The sequence below is a fragment of the Monodon monoceros genome, unplaced genomic scaffold (genome assembly GCF_005190385.1).
Source record: "Monodon monoceros isolate NGI ecotype Baffin Bay Population unplaced genomic scaffold, NGI_Narwhal_1 Super_Scaffold_16, whole genome shotgun sequence".
NCBI classification, from domain to species: Eukaryota; Metazoa; Chordata; class Mammalia; order Artiodactyla; family Monodontidae; genus Monodon; species Monodon monoceros.
In genome coordinates, this window is record NW_021703772.1 from 73,124,192 (window position 1) to 73,144,193 (window position 20,002).

The 20,002-nt window shown below is 41.5% G+C and overlaps 1 protein-coding gene across 3 annotated transcripts in view; it reads left to right on the forward strand.

The window, feature by feature from the left end:
- Nucleotides 1–20,002, forward strand: part of CCDC148 (coiled-coil domain containing 148) — a 408,125-nt gene that overhangs the window by 371,413 nt on the left and 16,710 nt on the right. The window contains exon 15 of one of the 3 annotated variants that reach the window (XR_003793868.1): nt 9,569–9,604. The exons of the other annotated variants lie outside the window; for them this stretch is intronic. The gene's annotated coding sequence lies outside the window, so the exon portion shown is untranslated. Of the gene's footprint in view, nt 1–9,568; nt 9,605–20,002 lie in introns of those variants that run through there. 3 annotated transcript variants of the gene reach the window in all.

A 20,002-nucleotide genomic window follows, 5' to 3' on the forward strand; every position in this document is an offset into this window, starting at 1 on the left:
GTATCAACTGCTTTGTAATTTTAAAGAATCAGAGATGGCCCCACAGAAAGCTATCTTAAAGGCATCATGCTCCTGAGTTAGTCTTATCTCCTTCTTCTTCTCTCCCCATCCCCATATGAGGTCTAGTTATCCATCCACCCCTTCATTCTGTGCCAGGACATGTGCCAGGAACATGGGGTGCCCTTGCCATCCAGGGAAGAAGACAGATACCACAAACATAATCACACAAATAAATGTCACATTGCCCTGTGAGCTTTTAAACTGGGATCATTAACTGTGAGGACAATGTAAACTTTGACATGGGCAGGGAGCTTGCCAGAGAAAGAAACCAACATAGGGGACAGCAGAGGAGAGGTCCTGGGACATTATTAGACCCTCAGGAGTTGGTTATGCCTGAACTCACTGCTCTCCTTTGACTTAATAGATATATGGTCATTAAATACCCATTTTAACTTAAAATCACAGCTTTTGTAGGTTCTGTAAAAGAGAAATTCATAGTTTATTAGAGCATTTTTCGAGGGATATCACTTAGTCACAGAAGTCAAGGAAGACAGCTTTGAGGGTGTAAAATCTGAGCTGAGATTTGAAGAATATGTATTAACTAGGCAAAGAACGAGGGGGTAGGGACTTCCCTGATGGTGCAGCGGTTAAGAATCCACCTGCCAATGCAGGGGACACGGGTTCAATCCCTGGTCCGGGAAGATCCCACATGCCGTGGAGCAACTAAGCCCGTGCGCCACAACTACTGAGCCCACGCACCACAACTACCAAAGCCCGCTTGCTCTAGGGCCCGTGTGCCACAACAAGAGAAGCCACCACAACGAGAAGCACACTCACGACAGCAAAGAGTAGCTCCTGCTCACCACAACTGGAGAATGCCTGCGCACAGCAGCAAAGACCCAACACAGCCAAAAATAAATAAAATTTAAAAAAATATATAATAATGAGGGGGTAGGGATCCCCAGTAGAGGGTGGTAGGAGGGAGCGTGTGAAGTACGAGGGACTGAACAATTACCAGTGTTTCTGGAGCCGAGTGAGGGAGGATGAGTATTCTGGGAAGGTGCTAGAAAGAGAAACAGGGGGGCCAGTCCCCACAGGACCTTGAAACCAAGTCAAGGGTTTTGTCTTTCCCTGATAGCAATGGTAAACTATTAGAGATATTAAGAGTTTGTGGGGAGGAAGACATGACATGATCATCAGATTTGTATTTTTGAAAGATCACTCTGGCTGCAGTGAGGAGAATGGATTGGCAGGGATGGGGTGGATCTAGTATCCTAGTTAGACAGCTACTGCAGAGACCCAGGTGGAGGCTGATGGCAGCACAGACCAGGGTGGTGGTAGAGGTAGAGGAGATGGGGAGGCGTAGATAGACTTGAAAGATATAGAAGATGAAATTAATGGGATTTGATAATTTGGTCATGAAGCTAAGGAAAAGAAAAAAGTTGAGGATGACTTCTAGATTGCTGGCTTGACCAACTGGATGGATGTCACTCATTGAGACAGAGAACTGAGAAGCCTAGAATAAGACCAGCTATGCCAAACTCCTTTACCACTTCTGAAAGGCACCATGTTATTTCATGCCTCAGTGCCTTCCAACATTCTGTCCTCAGCACATGAAAACCTGGCTTCTCTCTTCCTCTGTTTTGAGGGAGCTGTGTTGTATTTAATAGCACTGGCACTGCAATACAGTATAGCTATAGGAGTCAAGCGTCCAGACGCTGGGGGCAGACTGCTTGAATTTAAATTCTGGATATCTGTGTGATCATGTGAGTCTTCCCAAACCCCAGTTTCCCCATGTGCAAAGTGAGGATAGTAATAGTACCTGTTCTTTGAGAGTCTGGATTGCACTGAACGAGATAATGTATATAAAATGCTTATCACAGTGGTCAACACACAATAAGCGCCCAGTATATGTTAGATTTTATTATAAAAGTCAACTCTTGCCCTTGGGATTTTGATAGTCTATATCTTCCTTACTCATTCCAATCAGGGCTTCTCAAAAGGCAGGTGCACTGAGAGAAAATATTTGCAAAAGACACATCTGATAAAGGGCTGTTATCCAAAATACACAAAGAACCCTTAAAACTCAACATTAAGAAATTAAACAACCGATTAAGAAATGGACCAAAGACCTTAACAGACACCTTGCCAAAGAAGATATACAGATTGCAAATATGAAAAGATGTTCCCCATCATATGTCATCAGGGAAATGGAAATTAAAACAACGAGATACCAGTTCACTCCTATTAGAATGGCCAAAATGCAGAATACAGACACTGCCAAATTCTGGCGAGGATGTAGAGCAACAGGAACTCTCCTTCATTGTCGGTGGGAATGCAAAATGGCACAGGCACTTTGTAAGACAGTTTGGCAGCTTCTTATAAAACATATTTTTACCATACAATCCAGCAATCATGCTACTTGGTATTTACCCAAAGAAGTTGAAAACTTCTGTCCATTCAAAAACCTGCACACAGCGACTGCCCTGGTGGCACAGTGGTTAAGAATCCGCCTGCCAGTGCAGGGGACACGGGTTCGAGCCCTGGTCCGGGAAGATCCCACACGCCACGGAGCAACTAAGCCTGTGCGCCACAACTACTGAGCCTGTGTGCCATAACTACTGAAGCCCATGCACCCTAAAGCCCGTGCTCCACAACAAGAGAAGCCACCGCAATGAGTAGCCCGCGCACCACAACAAAGAGTAGTCCCCGCTCACTGCAACTAGAGAAAGCCTGCATGCAGCAATGAAGACCCAACGCAGCCAAAAATAAATAAATAAAAAATAAATTTAAAAAAAACACCTGCACACAGATGTTTATAGCAGGTTTAGTCACAATTGCCAAAACTTAGAAGCAACAAGGATGTCCTTCAGTGGGTGAATGGATAAGTAAACTGGTACATTCAGACAATGGAATATTATTCAGTGCTGAAAAGAAATGAGCTGTCAAGCCATGAAAAGACACGGAGGAAACTTAAAAGCATATTACTAAGAGAAAGCAGCCAATCTGAAAAGGCAACATACTGTATGATTCCAACGATGTGACATTCTGGAAAAGGCAAAACTATGCAGACAATAAAAAGATCAGTGGTTGCCAAGGGTTGGAGGGGAGCAGGATAAATAACTGGAGCACAGAGGATTTTTAGGGCAGTGAAAATACTCTGTGATACTGTAATGGTGGATACATGTCAGTATACCATGACATATACATATATATCCAGACTCATAGAATGTACAAGAGTGAGTCATAAGGTAAACTGTGGACTTTGGGTAGTGATGATGTGTCAGTACAGATTCATCAGTTGTAACAAACGTACCACCCTGGTGGGGAATGCTGGTAATGGGGAGGCTGTACATGCGTAAGGGCAGGGGGGATACGAGAGATCTCTACACCTTCCTCTCAGTTTTGCTGTGAACTTAAATTGCTCTAAAAATAGAAAGGCTATTAAAAAAGAAGCGGTTTCCTATTCACTACGTACAACTGGTGCCCTGTCAGAGATAAATTCCTGCTAGTTCACCAGGTCCGGCAGTACCCCTTTCCTTCTTTCCCCATCCTTTCCCCATGATGATGAGATTTGGGAAGAGATTGGGGAGCCCTGCTTTAAATCAGGGATCAGCATACTACAGCCCTCAGGCCAAATCCAATCCAATACCTCTTTTCGTAAATGAAGTTTTATTGAACACAGCCATTTCTGTATGTTGTTTGTGGCTACTTTCTCACTAGAATGGCAGAATTGAGTAGCTGTGACAGAGCCATTATGGCCCATCAAACCTAAAATATTTGCTATTTGGGACTTTACAAAAAATGTTTACCAATTCCTACTCTAGATTATGAGGAGGAGGAGAAGGAAGAACATAAGCCACTTCTGCCATTAATTGAGTAAAATAGTTCTTAGAGTAATATAAACTCTATTATGCAAATACAGGCATTGGAGCTCAAAGACAATATGTAACCTGATCAAAGTGACAGAGTTAATACCTGGTAGTTAATATCACTCCAAAGTATGTGCTTTTAATTCAGTCACTCAGGACCAGAATAACGAATGGCTACTCTTGGTGTCCAGGGCATTAGCCATTAGGGATCTACCAGTACATGAGTCCTTTCCAGATGATAGTAACTCAATGTGGTCACTGTTTATTGAACATTTACCACAAGTGTACTTCTTCCCAGTTTACACACATCCTGGTATCTCTACCATCACACACATCCTGGTATCTCTACCATCACATTTTCTCCTGCAGCTTCATGTGAAAATTAAGTTAGTTAAGGCACAGCTTTTTTTTCCTTAGGAAGATCCCTCACTGTTTATTGGACCCTAGACTCATTGTTGAGTTCCAATTTCTTACCTGCTTTTTCCTTCAGGTTCCTCCTTTTCAGCAAGTGCCCATAGTCCCCCACCTAGGATTGCCAGATAAAATGCAGGACAGCAGTTAAATTTGAATTTCAGATAAACAGTGAATAATCTCTTAGTATGAGTGTGTCCCATACAATATTTGGGACATATACAGGGTGTTCTACATTTTTATTTGCTAAATCTGGCAACCTTAACCCCAGGTTAAGGGGGTTAACAAACCCCCTGTGTTTTTACAGCTGGAAGATGAATTATCCGCCATGGAGTGGAGAACATTTACTTGGAAGGCCTTTTGGGTTAGGAAGAAGAGCGCATGATTTGTTGTTAGAAGATGTGTGTGCCAGGACAGCTAGGAAAATTACCTACATTTCAAAATACCTATATTTCACTCCCATGAAATGGGAATAATAGTATCCTACTAGCTGGGTTTTGTGAAGACTCAGTGGAACGTTGTATGTGAATAGCACTGTGCTTGGTACAAGCTAGTAACTATTGTCTTCTATCCAAGTAAAATTTGTTAATTCTTTTTAATTATCCCTTCTGATGTCTGGATTCTGAAAAACAGATATTCCTCCGTATGCCCTCAGCACAGTGCTGTAGGATTTTGTCCCCGCGAACCCCTTCCTTTCTCAGCATCTGACTGAGGAATTTAAATTATAAATTTCATAGGAAAAAATTAAAGTAAACAAATTCAGTTATTATGAAATGAAGGATGTTCCATACATACATTCCTTAGAGTGTCCCTCAGTGAATTTGAATAGCTCACAACCAGCTATATTATCTGCTTCTGAGTGTCATCCTGTTTCAAATTCCATATTCACATTTGATTGCAGAAAATAAAAACACATTTTAAAAAGTTCCTTGAATCATAGAATTTTTGTTCCCTTTGTTCACTCAGTAAATGCCAGATCCTTCTTATTCTAAGGTCTCTTTTAGAGGCTGGAATTTTACAGTTGGAGTTAATGCAGTTTTTCATCTCTTACCTTATCAGGGAACAAGGACAGGATAAAGTAGTACATGAAAAGAAAACAGAAAAGAAACTAAGCCAGGTAATCCATGTAAACAAGTTGGAGCCGAACTGTTTACTTCCCAGTCTTCACTTAGAGCCTCTGCCTCTGTGCTTTAGCTGATAGTTGCTAACGGCTCTCACAGGTTCTTAAAAATGCAAAATAAAGAAAATGATATGTTACCTGTCTCCAGGAGATGGTCTATTCTGGAATACACTCATGGAAAGCCTTAGCCCGTGAAGGTGCTTATTTATTTCTTACGAATCTCTTTAGCCAAACTCTTCTCTGCTAAATTTCTGTGTCAGGAACAAAACATAAACCCCTCCACTCTCCGTTGTTGCCTGTTATTCTTAATATTTCCACTTCTCCGCTCAGGAAAAAACAAAAGAAAAAAAAATTGAGGAAATCAAGGAGATTGACTGTTAGAAATAAAAAACAAATCACCACTGTGAAAGAAGAACCCTGGAGCCAAAGAGATTTTTATTTTAAGTTGTGATGGGGCTTGTTGGTCCAAATAAAGAATATCACCTAAAAGCCATTCCGCTCAAGTCTCTTCCAAGGTAAAACTGTCAACAGGGTGTAAGCCTTAAACAAATATGTTCAAATTCTAATGTATGATCATAAGAAATGAAGGGAAAACATTTACAAACTTCTCTGCAGGTAATATTCCCCAGTTCATTTTAGAATTTCAGATGAAAGCTGACAATTATTCTACTGCAGACTTAGACCTTTGAAACTGTCTTAGAGCCCAAGTTCAGGAGGCAGTTAAAGTGCTGGGACTGCTACTTCCCACAGAGTATGTGAAAGTCTGATGGCTACAGCCTGTTCTCCCGGACTACGATTTCCATGCACCTATCTTTCACAGTAAGAAGAAGACTCACTAATGTATGACCCCCTCAAATGAAAGAGGCTGAAAAACCATTCTCTGCTATGAAATGCTGGGCCACAAACAGATGAGGAAATTTAAAAGGGAAAATGCGGGAAAGAACATTTAACAAGACCTGACGTCCTCTGGTTTGCATTGCACCTGAAAACAACTTGGAACTTAACTGATGAGGCTAAAAGAAGAGAGAAGGATTGTGGCATGAAAGGGGAGGCTTTTATTCCCCACCCCCCACAACGTGCTGTGATTTTGAGTGTGCCACTCTCAGATGCACAAGCCCCCAAATCACTCTCCATCTGTCCCAGAGCCTACTGTGACAGCTGCATGCCTTCAGAATAACCATCTATTTCTCATCCTTTGCTTTTAATCTCTGTCTTTCTGTGGGGAAGAAGTTAGACATGGGTCCATAGCCAACCATTATTTTAGAATATGGTACTTTTTAGTAAAAGTCACCTAGTGGAAACCTAAGGGGGTCAGACACATAATAATTAAATTGTGATGGGGCTGGGCAAGCAGAATGTCTGGAACCATACTGGGGAGACCTAAATTGTCAGGGCTCAGCCCTGGAGGAGGGGAGATGTTGCAGTGGAAAAGGAGAGAAGGCCAAGGACACAATCACTCCCATGACATCTTTCAAGAGCCTGCTCTGTTTAGCAGCAAGAGGGGCACAGGTAGAAATTGGGTGGGTCTTCACCTCTATTTCCAGACACCCCTCAGGTCCTCATGTGGCTTTCTGATTCCCTCCTGTTCAAGCTACTCAAATGCTAGGTCCAAGAGAAACAAGAAGAATATGGTTAGACTTGGAAGGGGGAATCTTGGATAGCTAATAATTTGCAATTTTTAAACCAATCTTCTTTAAATGTTTGTTTGACTTAGAGGAGAGACTATGTGCTACATTGGGAGAAACTGACAGGGAGGGTATGTGGGGAGCCTTCAGTTTCATTTGCTTTCCTGAGCAGTTCAGTTCAGCCCTGGCTACGACCACACAGAGGAGCAGCAAAACAAAAATACGCTTTAACATTCCTTGTTACGAAAGCCTCCCGAGTGGGCAGTCTCACACTGCCCCAGCCCACTTGTCTTGTCCAAGTATCCCTTTCAACCACACACAGCACAAAATATGAGAAGAGTTCTTGCAAAAACCTGTGTTCTTTCTCATTTCACATCCAGTAATGGTTAGTGTACTCGATTAGGTGCTTGGGGGGAGAGGCCCAGCAGTCCCACCATTTCATTCATCTCTGGTTGAACAGCCAGCTGTGGATTCTCAAAGGCCCCTACCCTTTCGCCCACCGCCACTGAACGCTGCTCAAGACTCTTCACCCTACATACCTCTTCTCTCTTCAGATTTTGAGCTGTGCTAAGAGTAAAAATCCAGCAAAACAAGCAAATATCCTCATACATCAGGGCTGAGTTGGGAGAAAAGCTAGCTGAGAAGATTTGTGCCCCAGCAATTTCAGAGTCTGGCATATAGTAAATGTTCACTAAATACTGGTTGAATAAAAATGTACTGACGGATGAGCCACGGGGGGATGGGATAAGGATGATGAGCTGTCCCCTACCTGCAAATATAATCGAAGGTACATTCATTTATAATGTGCCTCTCTCAATTTATTTTTCAACAATTACAGCTGATATTGAAGTGAATGTTGTTTACACATGTGACACTAAGGAGTGGCACTGAATTAGAAAAAAAGAAACTTTTCTGTGCTTTCCCATTTCTGTTGGCCTCTTGGTTTGGCCTTGGGCAAACCCATGTGATCTCTCTGAGTAGACACTAACACCCAGGTTTAAAGCTGATGTCAGCTACCAAATCCTCATATCAGCATGTTCTTCTTGCCACTGACATACAAATTTGAAAAAAGGGCAGGTTTCAACTTATGCTGATGTTAGACGAATGAGTAAACCAGCAGCCACCTACATTTCCAAACTCCCCTCAGGTCATCATGTGGCTTTCCCATTGGCTCAGCAGTCCCACACTCATGTTACAGTGTGGATCACCTGGCATGGGCTTTACGATTGGTTTCCTTTAAATGAACCTCAACACCCCTGCTGGGTGAACATGTGGAGAGTCTGACAAACATGTTTATGAGGTAGGAGATACACCACAGGACACCTCCAAGTTTCTTTTGGATGGAATGAAACTTGGAATAAATGCAACGTGAGATAGAATTATAAACTGACTTAGACTATTAACCATAACTCTCTCAGATGCACACATAAAGAAAATGATAACTGATTTTCATAATTACAACCAGAGAGACTGCAAAATGAGGAACTCTCTTTTGAATCTTAAAATGAGGATAGTGCGTACTGTGATTTTAGTTTCTGTTTCCATATATTTGGATTCTATGAAAAATCATATTCCACTATAACATATAATGCCAACATTTTATTAACTGTAATGTCAGAGTAACTAGAATATGTAAATGAAATGCTGCATAAGAAAGAATCGATGGATCCCTGATTCCCCATAGGGGAAAAGGAGGTGAAATGTACAGAACTCCTCAAGCTTATTTATGGTAGTGGAGAAACTCAGTCACAGTTATGTAAGTCTACTGGAGAGACTCAGAGGAAAGAACATGTTGTCAAGATTCAACATTTTTATACCTTCACAGGGCACTTTTCCCAGTTTTACTTTGGTCATGACTTTAAGCATAGGTGGAAGAGTAAAGAACTGGCTGTTCTATTAATTTATCTACCTCAGACACTTTCCTGGAACTTCCCCAGTGTATGGCTCTGTCTCCTATTTCCTAACGCAGAGGTCAGATCCCAATCCTCACAACCTGGCTCAAAAAACACGATCTAGGCCCAGCAGATTCACTGACTGCAGAGTCCCTGAACTAACACACTGTGTGCAAATCAGACACGTAGCAGTGGGAAATGAAATTGTAGGTAATGATTTAGCGAGCTATTGAGGGGTTGGCTGGGAAGTCATGTGGACCATTTTCAAGTGAGGTTTGAGGGAGTGCAAACTATGAGCAAGCATTTGCTCTCGTGGTAGGTTTATAAATTCATGTAAACTACAGTCCCACTGTGCAGAGAAAATATAGCTTCTTCATTTGATTTCTGACTCCTTTCATCTTCTTCATGAACCCCCATCCACTGAGTAACAAAAGGAACAAAGCAAAATAAAACAAAATACTTTAGTTCTTAGCTTGAGGTAATAATTTTGGTATTTCTTTTGTATTACTCAATTTTTTAGAATTTTATTGCTTTCCTTCTCTATTTCAATATGGCGCCTGGGTCTGTGGGGTGAGTGGGGCTTAAGTGACCTTGTGATTCTGAATGGAAAGAAGCCTAAAGCCATTCAATATCCTCTGTCTCCTCTAGTCTCCACAGCCATCACCCTTGAACACCTGGTCACAGCTGGCCCTGCTGGCACTCACAACGGCCATTGGCAGGTGGCATCACTTGTGATCTGGCCTCTTGCAGTGTGGACCGTGGCTGGTGGCCCTCCTTGGCTCATGTGGCCTCACTCTGCTCTTGTTGAAGGTAAAGGGCTATGACTCTCTCCCATTCACCTGCTGCTGCACCGAAACACTCTTGCTAAGAAAGAGAGCTCCCCAAACACTCAGTTTCCTCCACGTTGAATCCACATCACTGGAGCACCAAAGGCAAGCCAAAAACAGTAAAGCATCAGAAAGTTCATCCTTTCTGCCACACAGCACCTCTAGGTTTACTTTGATGAGGCTGTCGCAGAGAGCTGCAGAGGGCAACATGGGAATCGTTGCCTTCCGGAGTTCCAGGTGTGAAGTGAAGCAGAATCTTCATGTTATTTAAGTACCCAAGGTTATCTAGATGTTCCTAATGCTACCCACTGCCCTTGACCTTCAACCTTGAGGTGGCAGGAGATAAGAAGAAGAGAAAACTAGGTGTCTGATGTCTCCTTTCCTCCACCTCTGCCTCCTTCTTTCTCCCACCATCCTTCAGGCTAAAAAGGGTGGGGTTTCCCATCACTTCACCTGCATCATACTATCCTCCTACCATTACTAGTCAAGCCTTGGGGCTTAGCTAGGTTAGATGGAAAAAGGTGTCATCTCCATTCTCTGGGAGGAATTCTATGATCTCATCCATCCAGGTTAGTTCCCAGAATTCTAAAGGGATTTAGAAAATCCTCTCTTTCATGCAAGACTGGTTTTCAAACCTGTTACTTTCTCACAAGACAAGGGATTTTATGGCTGAGCAAGTGTCAGAGGTGGAAAGGTACAAAGAATATGACTTGGGACTTCCCTGGTGGCACAGTGGTTAAGAATCCGCCTGCCAATACTGGAGACACGGGTTTGAGCCCTGGTCTGGGAAGATCCCACGTACCGTGGAGCAACTAAGCCCGTGTGCCACAACTACTGAGCCTGCGCTGTAGAGCCACCGAGCCACAACTACTGAAGCCCAGGTGCCTAGAGCCCGTGCTCCGCAACACGCAAAGCCACCGCAATGAGAAGCCTGCGCATCACTCGCCACAACTAGAGAAAGCCCATGCGCAGCAACGAAGACCCAACGCAGCCAAAAAAAAAAACAGAAAAAAAAGAATATGACTTAAGGGGAAAGGTAAAACATATTAGTTTAATATTTTGCAATAGTGTCCCTGTTGCACTATAGAGAATAGGAAATATATTTATAAAGGGTGAGGGAGTTGGTCAGAAGTGAGAAAACTGAGATGCAACACATGGAGAAAAATTAAGTCTGTTATTGGTAGAGCAGTAAAATGAAACCCACAGTCATCTTATTAGAGCCATTTGGGTTATAGAAGACTCTCTCCAGCTACTGTCTCCTTGAGGACTCCTTTTGTTCATTTATTTGTTGAGCTTTTCCTGAGTCCCCTTGCTTCTGTACAAATCTTTAATTACTTGATTTAACTTGAGTGCATTTCTGTTCCTTAGAACGAAAATATCTGAAAGAACAAAAGCTTTCGGTTAAGGCTTTCATATTCCACAATGTATATATTGTGCACGTGAGGGTCACCAAGTCTTATTTCATGTTTCCTGGAAAAATCTTTCTAAGCAATCCCTCCACCTTACCCTAGATCCCAGTTGTCACTTTCCCAGATCACCACCATGTCGCCCTAGCTGGCTGGGCTGACTACGGTTTCTCTACTCCCTTATTCTGAAATTCTTGCCCCCATAGTCTTCCTGAATCTCCACCTTCACCACATCCTCTCCTGTTCAGAATCTTACACGTTCGACTTCTCCCTCCTCCCTATCACGTCGACTTGGATTTGCCTCAGTCCAGTTTTCAGGTTCTGCTCTTGTAAACTAATCCAGAACCTCTCCATGCTCACCATTCCCCTGCTCTAGGCAGGCCGATGTGCAAACTGGCTCAAGAATAGAAACATTGAAAAAAAAAAAAAAAGAATAGAAACATTGCTGTCTGTGCCTTCTCTCGCTTTTTTTATTTTTGCACGCTTTGAAATGATTTTTGACCCCTCCACTGATAATTCCAACCTGTTTTTCCAAGCCTATCCCAAATGCAACTTATTTTCCATTTCTCGGAATTGTTAGTCACTCTGGGCCATGCCACACTACTTTAGAGCTTTATTACATTCCCCCTTTGAATAACACATAATATCGATAGCTAATATTTATTGAGTACCTTTTACGGGCTAAGTGCTTCACAGGCATTTAATCTCCACACCAACCCTATGAGGTGGGTACAATGATACGCACATTGGAAGGTGAGGAAACTGGGTCTCCTGGCAATTCAGAAGCTTTCCCAAGCTTATAGAGCTGGTAAATTGTTGGAAACACAATTCGTGCAAAGAAATCAAATGCCAGAGGCTAAACTTTGAGTTAATATGGCATTTTACCCCCAAAGAATTACTCCTAACTTCAAGTGTCTTCATCGTATCTCCCCAACTAGATGACTAGCACCTCTATGGGCAGGATCACGACTTCTGTGCTTTCTGGGTCTTCCTAAGCAAGCACGTAGTAGACCCTTGAATTATGCTTCCTATCTCCCCATTACTGGCCTCTCCCATAGAATCATCATTTTTCAGACAGAGCAACACGACTTTTCCATTCAAGGTGTCCTCAGACTCTGCCGTGTTTATGCACTGCATCTCTCCCTTTTGTTTCCATGAATGCTCTGGGAGCCCCTGCATGGCTAAGGTGACAACCACCAAAGGTAGGCAGCATCTGATGCCCCCGTGGAGACTCCAACTCTCTCCGCCCATCTGCCAGGCATGACTTCTGACATCCCAGGACGCTGGCCACCACCTGACGCCCTTTTGCAGTGCCAGCGTGACCCAGTGTTCCTAAATCCACCTTCCAGACACACCAGTCACAAAGGATTTTATAAACAGGATTGTAGCCTGCAAGAGGTGGTCTCAGGCCAGTCCCCCTGAGGCTGGGCTTTTAGAGCAGAGTTTAAAGGAGACCCCAAAAATCTCTCATTAAAATACTCAGCAGCCCTGGGATTTATTTGGAGAGAAAACAGCTGCCCCAGCGAGAGTGGAGAAGTGTGTGGTTTGCTAACAGATTTTAAACATTAGAGCTTAGTGTTTCAAAGGGGATTTTCCCCAGAGGGTTTCTCTTCCCTCTCCTAAATAAGAAGCTACAAGCATTTAGGACTGCCTTAAGATGCAAAGAAATGAGGCTCTGAGGAAGTCAGCATTTGGTTTGGGTCTTTGTGGACGGGGTGCAGGAGCTTCTGCAAGCCTAGACCTGGCAGGAGGAGGTTCTGCAGCGGCCACTTTGTCGTGAGAGGACTTGGGGCTGGGGAGGGGTGGAAAGCGCTCATTTCCTCAGAAGGCCTCCTCCCAACAGTATGGAGTCTCCCTTCCTCTCCAGCCAGCACAGCAGTCTCTTCAGAGGCCCCAGCCTCTCTCTCCTTCCCCTTCCCACCTGCTGTCCTCCTTGGGAGGAAGAGGAGAACAAAGCACACTCAGAAGGGTCTCCCCAGTTCCTCAGAGCACAGGCTTCTTGTGATACTAAGGTCGGACTGTGGGAACGAGTGACAAGGTCAAGGATGACAAGATTATTTCAGGATCCCCTTAAAAGGCCTGTTGTTTGTTTAAATTTCTGCCCACAGCTGCCTGTTTAGGAAATCTAACAAAAGCACCATGAAATCCTGTTTGATCTCAGCCGTATTCACTGGTAATCCCACAGGATTGGAAAGTGGAGTTTGGTTCAAGGTGGGGGAAGAGTGGCTTTTGTGATGATGACAAACATCAGACACTTCCCCTTCCAGACATGTCAGGGGATGTTACAGGTTATGGGAGGTGCTCAGGAAAAGATGAGCTTGTTCTTTCCTGGCCTGCTTATGTCTTTAATCATCAACTCTTCTTGCCTGCAGAGGATGGAAAAGAACTCCACAGGCCTATATTAGTCAAGGCAGCACGGAAAGGGAGAGGTGCTTCCCGTAAGAATTCACTCTTTCCCTGCAGGTAGGGGACTTACTTCTATGCCTGCTGTACCTGTGCCTACTGCAAAATGGTCTTGGACCTGGTCCCTTGCCTGCAGAGAAAAAAGTGAGACCACATCACTGGCCCCAACTCACCGAAGAAAAGTGGATGTACCCTGCTCTAAGAAAATCTGATTCCTGGAAATCCAGACTTATGAAAGTAAGATTAAGTCAGCGATTAGGTAGGGTTTTCATTTTACTTGAGAAACATCAAAATAGTGTCTCCCATCCAAGGGCATATGAAACACAATCTGGTTCTTAAAAATTTGATCCCAATCAAATTCTTGGAAATTGCATCATATACAGTTTTAATGGGAGTAGGGGAACTCATTAACTACATCTATGCAGTCCCAAGATTAGGTGGGGAAGCAAAAATTCTCAGGACAGAAAAAGGTTCACTAATCAACTGACCACTTTTGTAATTAGTTCCCACTTAATAACCTCCTATTACGTTGGTGTCGACCCTCAAACAAGCTAGCAAGATCTTTGTTGGACACTCCCATGTGGTCAATAATACAATGCAAATCAAATGCAAATTGATTGCAACAAAGTGAAATTGCATATTCTGCAAAAGATGCAGGCTTTCATCTGACTTGGACGAGGACACAGCTTGAGCTTCATAAAAGAGTGATTTAAATATCAGAGAATTAAAAGACCCTTGGGAGAATAAGTGAAGTTCTTTAATATTTTTGCAAAAAAAAAAAACATGACCTGTTCAATAATTGTGTAGCAAAAGTCAAATGTGAAGTGAAGTGGCTCTTAAAATTTTGTCAAACTTTCTCACACCATATACAAAAATAAACCAAAATGTATTAACTTAAATGTAAGACCTGAAACTGTAAAACTTCTATAGGAAAACGTATGCAGTACACCCTTTGACATCGGTCTTAGCAATATTTTTTTGGATCTGTCTCCTCAGGCAAGGGAAACAAAAGCAAAAATAAGCAAATGGGACTACATCAAACTAAAAAGCTTTTTATACAGTGAAGGAAACTATCAACAAAATGAAAAGGCCACCTACTGAATGGGAGAAAATATTTGCAAACAATGTATCTGATAAGGGGTTAATATCCAAAATATACAAAGAACTCATACAATTCAATATCAAAAAAACAAACAACCTGATTTAAAAATGGGCAGAGAACCTGAACAGACATTTTTTTGAAGACATACAGATGGCAATGGGCACATGAAAAGATGCTCAATATCACTAATCATTAGTGAAACACTAATTGAAACAACAATGAGCTATCACCTCACACCTGTCAGAATGGCTGTCATCAAAAAGAAACAAATAAGTGTTGGTGAGGATATGGAGAAAAGGGAATCCTCATGCACTTTGCTGGCAATGTAAATTAATGCAGCCGCTATGGAAAATAGTATGGAGGTTCCTCAAATAATTAAAAATAAAACTACCATATTATCCAGCAATTCCACTTCTATTTTTTCTAAGAAAAAAAAAAACCCACTAATTCAAAAAGGTATATGCACCCACATGTTCATTGCAGCATTATAGCCAAGATATGGCAGCAACCTAAGTGACCATCAATAGATGAATGGATAAAGAAGATGTGGTATATATAGACAATGGAATACTACTCAGCCATAAAAAAAATGAAATCTTGTCATTTGCAACAACATAGATGGACATAGAGGGTATTATGCTAAGTGAAATAAGTCAGAGAAAGACAAATATCATATGTTTTCACTTATGTATGGAATCTAAAAAAGCAAAACAAATGAACAAACATAACAAAACAGAAACAGAGTCATAGATACAGAGAACAAACAGGTGATTGACAGAGAGAAAGGAAGTGGGGGAATGAAAGAAATGGATGAGGGAAATTAAGAGGTACAAGCTTCCAGTCACAAAATAAATAAGTCACAGGATGAAATGTACAGCATGGAGAATATAGTCAATAATATTGTAATAACTTTCCATGGTGGACAGATGGTAACAAGACCTATCGTAGTGATCGTTTTGTAATGTATAGAAATAGTGAGTCACTATGTTGTGCACCAGGAACTAACATAGTGTTGTAGGTCAATTATACTTCAAAAATAAAAATACTCACAGAAAAAGAGAGCAGTTTTGTGATTCCCAGAGGTGCGGGGTAAGGGGAGGGGGAATTGGATGAAGGTAGCCAAAGGGTACAAACTTTAGTTATAAGATAAATAAGTACTAGGGATGTAATGTACAACAGGATAAATATAATTAACACTGCTGTTATGTTGTATATTGAAAGTTAAGAGAGTAAATCCTAAGAGCTCTCATCACAAAGAAAAAATTTTTTTCTTTTTTTTTATTTTGTATCTAAATAAGATGATGGATATTCACTAAACTTACTGTCGTAATCATTTCATGATTTATATAAGTCAAATCATTATTCTGTACATCTTAAGCTTATACAGTGCTGTATGTTTGATTATATCTCAATAAAACTGGAAGAAAATTTTATTTTTAATTAAAAAAATTTGTCAGCCACGTTAAGCCAAAAAATCAACACTTGATTCATTTTCTGATTCTAAAAATTAGCAAATAATTATAATTATAAGATAAGATTCTGGTAAATATAAGATAGACACCAACTTGTTTTGTTTCATTTCTAACAATAAAATTCAATCAATACATTAAAAATTGCCATATATGGTGAAATTCTGGATCTTGTTTTAAGTGATTTCTCCTTTAATTTTTAAAACACCAATTATTAAATATCAATTACCCTTAAGTAACGAGGACACCTGTGGTTCTTTATAATTTCATCTATATTATTTTATTTAATACTCACAGCCACCCTATCTCTTAGACTGAGCAGCTATTAGCACCATTTTACAGGTAAGAAAATTGAAGCTCTGGGAAGGTGATTTAAATAGCACCACAAAGTTAGTAAATATTAGATTCAATTATGTAGGCAGTGCAAGTATTCTTATTATGTAAATGAGGAAGTTATGTCTCTAAGAAGTTAAAGCCTGGGCCACATGACTAGGAATATTAGTTATATTTGAACCCAGGCCTTCTGACTCCCAGATCAGGCCTTATCCTACTGTATCATCAGAATTTTTTACAGAAAAAAATAGCAAATCATGATATAACCAACATTTTGAGCACTTAGTATCTACCAGGTACCATCCTAAATGTCTTATATCTTCCTCTCATTTAATCCGTACAGTAATCCTGTGAGACAAGTACTGTGCTTTAAGCCTTTATCATTTTACAAATGGGGCAATCGAGACTCAGGGAGTTTAACTGCCCAGCGTCATACAGCTGGTAAATCACACCAGCTAGAATTAGAATCCATGTGTTTGTGCTCTTAACTGACACACTACTGCTTCTCCTTTCAGGAATAGGTCTATTCCACAGAGTACACTGTGGAAGGGAAAAGATCAGGGTCTTTTCCCTTAACAGTTATGGGACAACCTTGCATTGTGAAATATTCAATACATTATATTGCCAGGAGCGCTCTTTCTTCACCTGGTTTATCGGCACGGCAAGGAGAAGCCTGAAAGAATGGGGCACAGGGTAGTGAAATTTGACTGGAATGCTTTGAGAGCAGAGATGGCAAATAGGCTTCTTCCAAGTGAGATATTGGTACTTTACTACTGATGGGCTTACTGCTGATGGTGTCACTGCTAGAATGCAGCCTGAGGCCAAATCTGGGGTCCTGGGCAAAGAATTGCATGAGCTTTGAACAAAGCTGCCTCTGGAAGGGGGATTGGCCCATGCAGGGGCCATGTATCAATATTTCCTATTTTACCCTAGGGTAGAGTGCCAAGGTATAGGCACTTTAAGATTCAAGGAACTCATGAAGATTATATTCCCTAATATTTCACACCACGCACGATGAGTGCAGAGGCTGCCTGAGATGGCAGGGGGTGGCCAGGGGGAGGTGAACATAAGAAGTGCCAATACTCTAAATTCAAGAAAGAAAGACTGACTGCGCTTTGATCATAATAACAAGTAACTACCAAATTCAGGTTTAAACCCTTGCCAATCAGTTAACAACCTTGAATTGGTAACCATGCTTCTGAAAGTCAGCCAATCAGCAACAACCATACACTTCTGAAAGTCAGCCAGTCAGCAGCAGTCACACTTCAGTGACTGCTCTTTCCATGGCAGCAGGTCAGCCAATACCTGACCACGCCCACTTCTGAAAGGCCACCAATCTGAGCTTGGTGCTTCCCCAAACCCTATTTAAGAGCAGTCATCCTCTTTCTTCAGAGAGTTTGTGTCTTACAAACAGAGCTCTCCGTTACTTAGTGAATAATACATCCGGCTCTTTGTTTCAAATATTAAGTGGTAGCTTCTTCCTTGTCCAGGGGAAAGAGCAGAGAAGGAAAAACATGGAAAAAACCATTGTTATCATATATCTGAAAAAGTGGAAAAGGTGAAAAAGAAATCTCCACCATACATAATGGAAACACAAAAAGCCTTAGAAATTCTCTCTCTCTTTCTAATTTTGCCCTAAAAATGTCAAACAGAAACCTCTAGAGTATTCAGGAAACAAGGATCCGTTGCAATCTCCATTGCTAGGGAGGGATAATCACTGTTAGATTAAAGTATATGTTTAATTCATTTTAGATTGAGTTAAATGGTCATTTCAGTCATGAATACACCAGACTATATTTTTCTTCAGTGACCCATTTGCCAAAAGTACTACAGTGATTAAACACTAAGCAAATACATACATAGGTAAGATAAAAAATAGCACTGAGATGTTGAAAAACTAAATTTACCCAACACATTTAAGCCTAGTGCAGCAAGGTATATGTGGTATCTGTTTTTATTAATGGATTTCTATTTCTGGATTCTTTTTCCCTTCCTGCTTTGGTAACACTAGATGTAGGTACAAAAATCTAGATATTTATTCAGAAATTGGTACTGTACGATTAATGAGTTTATACAAACAATATAACTAGGGCCATTATAATGTTAAGTGAGTTTTGAACAAATAGAGTTAGAAATCCAATTATCTTTCCATAGAAAGCTTTTGTGTAGAGACGTTGTTATATAAATGAGGGGAGCGAGTGGAAGCATTAGAACAGCAATTTCTCCTGCCTGCATAAGGACATTGGAGAATTTCATCCTGCACATACATTAATCCGTTCATAATGGCCTCCCCTCTGTGGTCAACCCACAAAGATCTCTTCTGGCTACTGGACGCTTCTTTTTGGAAATGGAGCAGAGAGTCAGGAGCGGGTAAGAAATTAAAAGATGAAACACAAATTCTTGCACTGGGCAAATGGCTTAGAACTAACTTCAGGAAAGAAGGCACCCCTCTGCTGGCACCTCAGTCTAGGGCTTTCAGACCTTACCGGAGGTGACAGAAAACAGAAAGTCCTTGCAGTGCTTCCAATTTGACTGACCTACAGTCAGCCTTAGATCAGTGCCTCTCAACATTTAATAAGCATCTAGTTAAAAATGCCGGTCCTGATTAATAAATTTGAAGTGGGATCTGAGATTGCAAATTTCCAAAAAGATTGCAGGTGATACCCGTGCTGTTAATCCATGGACTTAGCCTAGCGAGAATCTAAATTAACTTAAGCCTTAATTGGGACACAGAGATTTCCACTTGACTCTCAGCAATGGGCGTTAGAATCACAGTCAGGAGGTAGCTTAGAACTAACTGGTCTTTGAAAATTACTAGCTGTGTGACCTCGGGTAAGTTACTTATCCCCTCTGTGCCTTGTTTTTCATAAAAGTTTGGTTATGGGGATTAAATGAAATAATGCTTACTACATTAGTAAGTAATATCAGTGCCTGATATTCAGTGTTTGCTTTGTAAATATACTAACAAAAACCATCTGGCTTTACTCCTTCATTTTGCGGAAGTAAAGATAAGTCTTTCTGAGGTGAAGAATCTTGCCCAATGTGACGCAGCTTGCTAGTGCCAGAGATTGAGCGGGAACACTATCTCCTGACTTCTAGGCGAAAACGCTCTCTGTCATCTAGTTAGAGCCCATTGCTAATTGAGAAAGTTGGCCACAGCATGCAGTCAGCCCCCTTCCCTGCCCCAGCCTCACACACCCACAGAGCAACTGTGGCTTAACCCACACACCCAAATATTTTTGCTCTAGCCGGTCCTGACGGCTCAAGTCTTCTACCGTTAATTATGAAGATTACTCAGATAATTGACTTAATTGAGAACAGAGAGTATCTCAGTGCAACCAGCCAAAATGGATTAGATCTTCTCAGTGCAGTATGCAGAACCCTGCAGCTCTCAAGAAAAGGCATTTCATTTCCTCCCTGGGGAAAATTATGAATGCCCCAGTAGAACCTATGGTATAAACTCTACATAACATTAGTCTTGGTGACCTGGTCCACAGGGATAAAGTTAAATCTACTCCAAGCGTTGGGCACCTACAGCCCTC